A 6000-nucleotide genomic window follows, 5' to 3' on the forward strand; every position below is an offset into this window, starting at 1 on the left:
AGAGGTTTCTAAGCCACTCACCTCTGACTTGCTTTATCTAAAGCAATAAGCTCGGACTCCATGGTTGAATGAGCTATCAAGGTGCTTAGAAGATTTCCAAGCGATCGCACCTCCACCCTAGGGTGAAAATATAACCACTAGTGGACTTGATATCATGAGAATCGGATATCCGGTTTGCATCACAATAACCTCTATCAGGTGGAGTTTGTCTAAACCTTATGCCGTAATTCATTGTTCCTCTCAAGTACTTGGCTAGTCTCTCTAAAGCACTCCAATGTTCCTGGCTAGGACAATGAGTGTATCTGCTTAGCCTGCTAACTGCATAAGCAATGTCAGGTCTAGTACAATTCATCAAGTACATGAGACTACCAATAATTTGGGCATATCCAGGTTGAAGTACACCATGTTAAGCATTTTTCTCAAGTTCACTATTTGCCTCATAAGGTGTCGATTAATGCTTGCTTACTATCATAAAAGTTAAACTTCTTCAAAAACTTCTCAACATAATGCTCTTGTGAAAGCGTGATAGCCATCATCGCTTTTTCGATGATTTTGATTCCAAGAATCACATCAGCTTCTCCCAAATCCTCCATTTCAAATTGGGAGGATAAAAACATCTTGGTGTTTCTCACAACATCAAGGCTAGGACTCATGATTAACATGTTATCCACATATAGACAGATAATCACATATGTATTCACATTAAAAGATTTAAAGTAAATACATTTATCAGCATCATTTATGTGATATCCATTAGACATCATGACACTGTCAAACTTTTCATGCCATTGTTTTGGCGCTTGTTTCAACCCATATAAAGACTTAACTAACTTGCATACCTTATGCTCATTCCCTGGTACTATCGTACCCTCAGGCTGCATCATATATATTTCTTCATCAAGATCACCATTCAAAAATGCAATTTTTACATCCATTTGATGAATAAATAAATTATGAATAGCAGCTAGAGCCATTAGAATTTTATAGAAGAAACCCTAGTTCTGGAGCATAAGTATCAAAATAGTCAATGCCTTTTTTCCGGGAGAATCCCTTGACTACAAGTCTAGCCTTGTATTTCTCAATGGAACCATCTAGTTTCAATTTCTTTTTGAAGATCCACTTGTAACGTATAGGTTTCGCCCCAGGAGGTAGATCAACTATCTCCCATGTGTGATTAGCTATAATCGAATCTAGCTCTGAGTGTATAGCATCCTTCCAGAAAGGTGCATCTCGAGAACTGATTGCCTCATTATACGTCACAAGATCATCATCAAGAAGAAAAGTGTAAAAGTCATCACCAAAATTGGTGGATTTTCTGTCTCTTTTACTCTTTCGAATTTCTTGTTCAGAAATTTTAGGATCTGTTGATTGTTGTTCACTAGGAGCTACCAACCTCTCAATGCCAATTTTCAAAGGAAACAAATTCTCAAAGAAATCAGCATTTTTACTCTCTATAATAGTGTTAGCATCGACAAGGTTATTATCAGATTTTACTACTAAAAATCTATATGCAGCACTATTATGAGCATAACCAATGAACATACAATCAACAGTTCTAGGTCCCAATTTTCTCTTTTTAGGTTCGTTCACAAGAACCTTAGCAAGACACCCCCACATTTTTAAGTATGTCAGGTTAGGTACATGACCTTTCCATAACTCATATGGTGTCTTATTCCCTGTTTTCTTGTTGGGTATCCTATTCTGATATGGCAAGCGGATAGGATTGCTTCCCCCCACAAGTTCAGGGAACCTCCAGAACTTACAAGCATAGCATTTATCATCTCTTTTAGTGTTATGTTTTTCCGTTCGGCTACTCCATTAGACTCAGGAGAGTATGGTGGAGTAGTCTCATGAATAATGCCACTCTTGTCACAAAAGTCCTGGAAGGGGTTAGACTCATATTCTCCACCCCTATCAGACCGAAGTCTCTTAATCTTATTAAATTAATTTGGTTTTCAACTTCAACTTTGTACTTGAGAAACATCTCACCGCCTCATGCTTGTGTCTAAGTAAATATACCATGGTGTACCTAGAGAAGTCATCTATGAATGTAATATAATAAAACTTCCCCCTCTAGACATGGTACTTCCGAATTCACCCAAACCATTATGAATAAGAGTTAGTAATCCGGCTTTTATCTCTAGACACAGCTTTCTGGTGGTTTCTTCGTGGCTTTAGTCTCAGACATATCTCACATTTATCATTAGAAAAATCAGAAATATTAGACAATAAACCACATGCTTTCATCCTTTTCATATACTGAACATTCACATGTCCTAGTCTACCATGCCATATATTAAAAGAGTCAAGCAAATAAGCAGAAGCAGATTCATTCTTATTAATAATAATGTTGTCAAGTACATTCAACATGAAAAGACCACTGTTATTACAATAACCTTTACCAACAAAACCCTCATTCTTTGTCAGAACAAACTTGTCACTCTCAAAAGTCACCTTGGACTTGACTTTTCCCCAAGAGGGACAGAAATCAGATTCGACGAATCTCGGGAACATGAAGAACATTACTAAGTGAAAGGGTTTTCCCCCGGGTTAACTTCAGAAGAACCTTGCCGTTTCCCTCAACAGAACAGACCTAGAGTCACCCATATAGACCTTTTCATCTTTCACTAGTATGTAATCCGAGAAGGCTTCAACATCACCATAGGCGTGCATGGTGGCACGAATCTAGTACCCAGTTCCTCTTCCCGGTGGCTATGAACACTTGTGACACAACAAGAAGAACAATATCATCTCCCTTAACTAGATTAGCATTGGGAGGATCATCGGTGTCTTTCTTGGTTATGCGACCGAAAAGCCCTATGTCCAGGTTTACCACAAACATAACAATTTCCATTGCAAGCATACCACTCCTTTTAAAAGAAGTGCCTTTGACCTTGAAATTCTTATTTTTGTTGGACTTCGCTTCTTAGAGGTTTTGTTAGATTTCTTTGGGATTACCTTCAATGATATTGGCTTTAGAATGGAATTCCTTAGACAACACCTCATCCCGAAGTCTTGTTCTTTTTTCCTCTATGTGAATGTGAATGATCACATCCTCAAGAGTCATCTGCTTACGCTTTATGCTTCATACTATTTTTATAGTGTTTCCAAGACTCGGGGAGTTTCTCAATCAAACATCCAAAGAACAAAGGTTTGGGTAAATTAATACCCTCGGTTTTCAAATCATTAATCAAAGACATGAAAATCATGGATTTGAGACGTTACATCTCTATCCTCTCTCATATGGAACTTTAGAAAAGTCCCAATAGCATATTTCGAAAGTACTAGCATCCTCTATTATGTATTTTTGTTCAAACTCTCCCATATATCATGTGCATTCTTATTTGAACAATAAATATCAAATATTTCATGGACAAGGTACTCAAAAAATAGCATGACGACATACCTTATTCCCATTGAGCCAAGCAGCTTGATTTCTTTCGAAGTCATTAGAACCCTCCATGGGTGCTGTATCAGTGAGATACTTTGCATAGTTGAGTACATCTAGGGCTGTGAACACCCTTTCTCTCCATCTCTTGAAGTGTGAACCGTTGAAGGATTCAATCTTGGACACATTAGGTAAGTTGCGAGCATTCAGTATAGCTGTAGCATCTCTCATAGACGAAGTAACTTCCATGACTCCAGAATTGGTTTCTTTGATCGGCGTGGTGTCAACAGGTGTAGACATCTTTCTTTCCTTAAGATTGTTGTATGCAGATAAAAGAAAACAATAGAAGACAAGGACAGAATAACAGGTAATAACCAAGGCGCGGATTAGGCTGTCCTTAAGGAAAGATTTCGCCCCTTCCAATGGTGCAGAAAGGCAACAGTGGCGTCTTCCTCACAGGATTCAATGGTTAACAGTAGTCTGACTTTGCACTAGAACAGACTACCCTCTAGAACAGCAATATAACTCTCTCTGGCGGCTGACAGGAAGAAGAGAAGAGAATAGGTGTGAATCTCTGTTTCTGAAAAGTGGGATGTAGGCTGATAGAGTATTCACGATTTCTGGTTTTCTCTTGAATTGGACTCGCTGGTTCTATAGTGGCAAAGCAAAGATGCACGACTTCGTCTCGGTCGATATAGAGCAAAGAAGAAGACACGAAGTTCTATCTCTGCGTCCTCTCTCTCTCTGTTCTATGATTGATTTATCTCTATGAACACAGCAGTGTTTATATAGAGTTATGATCGTATCATAGATGGAGAAGGACACCCCTCTAATTCGGTTTCACAAAACCAAATCGAAGTAATCCACTACCCACTAGAAAGCCGAGCCCGAGCGCGACGCGACTCGGCTCGGTGCGGGGCGGGCGCGCGCGTGTGTGGCTTTGGGTGAGTCCTCCCTCCTAACACAAAAGCCTTTGTACCCTAAGGGCACGCCCTTATGTTAGAGGTTCACCTCAAATACCTCACTTGCTAGTGGTGGTTCATCAATGTGGGACTAAACAACACACAAGTATTTGAAATACACATGAAGATTCCAACATGAACTACTAGAGTACTCCTTTATAATGCGGGATGAGAGAAAAAATGTTGAAAATAAAAAATAAAATACTGCAAAATTCTGATTTGTGTGCTTTGAATCTATCGTCGTCACCCTGTCTAATGGCTCATCATCAACGCCCAAAAGTTGGAATAGCAAGATCTTAGCCCTACACAACGCGTCACAGCTTTGGATCATTCATTGCATGAATACTGAAGAAGGGCCCTAATAGAAACCATACACATGATAACTCACTGTAATGGCTCAAACCATTTGAATGCTCTCATCATCTGCCCCCTTTGACTGGATGTCTTGAATGTAGCAATCTCAAAAATGAAAGCTCGCCCTGCGTTGTTTTTGTTCTGAACTGGATATGCATGGACCGAAATTATCCAAGAAGAAGTAAGATCCAATCTCAAAAATGAAAGCTCACCCGCCACATTGTTTTCCACCTGAACTTGGATATGCATGCACCGAAATTATCCAAAAAGAAGTATGATCCATAGGAAAAAGTGGCATGATTGCTTCTGAATTAATGGCAACCTGAGAAACAATGGTAGGGTCTTGCACTCACAGTGGTGCATTATGTAGATGTGTCTTCTCATAGAACCCAATTACCTGATCTACTACCCCCCACATGATTGCCTGACCAGGTGGGATCCTCATATGCCTAGGCAACAAACCCTTCCACAGGGCAAATAGTCCCTCCTCTGCAAATATGGTTCTGATAGCATGAACCATTCTTTTGTACTTGGCATCACTACCAGAGCCACTCTGAGCCATTAGCCTTGTCTTCACAACGTCAAAGGGGCCTGTGCACACAGGGCTAGCAGTTCCTGCCAAGAATCCTGACACCATGGACTGCCATGGTTGCAGGGTCTTCCCATCTCCTTCATGTTTCTTCCACAAAAGCACGTCAAATGCATTCTTGGTAGTGAACATGGCTGCTTGGTTTGTTCCTTTCTGTTGTTGCAGTTTAATCTTCACCACCTACAGACATCAAGTGGGATGCAACTTTTGAGTTAAGCTTCTCCGTTCTAATCAAATATGATGATGGGAATGTAGGAAACTTATTCCAAAAATATACTTATTGTTAAGTAAACAAGAAAATCAAATTGATATGAACAAACCTTTAATATCAACAAACAAACAAACCTTTTTAGTTCAACTAATGAACTTAATTTACCAATGATTAAATCCGAGCCTAGTGAAGATTCACTATGTCCTTAAGACAGATTTTCCCCCTCATGGTGCTTGAAGGTTGATGGGAAACTGTCTCCCAAGATAGAACGGATTTCCTTCTATAGAAAGCTAACACTTCAATTCTATAGACTCAAATGAAACACAACATAGTATTTGACTAAGAACAGGGGGAGAAGAGAAAGATCAGAACTCTGTGTGATCTGGTGTGTTTCTCTCTAAATTCATCCACTATTTATAGGTGAGTGGTGCCTCTTCGAAACAACACAGTGACTCTTGGGAAAAAGTAAGCAACTCTTTGAAAAGTCACATGTTTC

General features: G+C 39.5%; 1 pseudogene; it reads right to left on the reverse strand.

Moving 5' to 3' along the window:
* Nucleotides 1-4734: 4734 nt before the first annotated feature.
* On the reverse strand, nucleotides 4735-5425 carry LOC147481394 (mitochondrial succinate-fumarate transporter 1 pseudogene; annotated as a pseudogene).
* Between the last annotated feature and the right edge of the window lie 575 nt (nucleotides 5426-6000).

The sequence above is a fragment of the Coptis chinensis genome, chromosome 8, assembly GCF_015680905.1.
Source record: "Coptis chinensis isolate HL-2020 chromosome 8, ASM1568090v1, whole genome shotgun sequence".
In the NCBI taxonomy this organism is placed as follows: Eukaryota; Viridiplantae; Streptophyta; class Magnoliopsida; order Ranunculales; family Ranunculaceae; genus Coptis; species Coptis chinensis.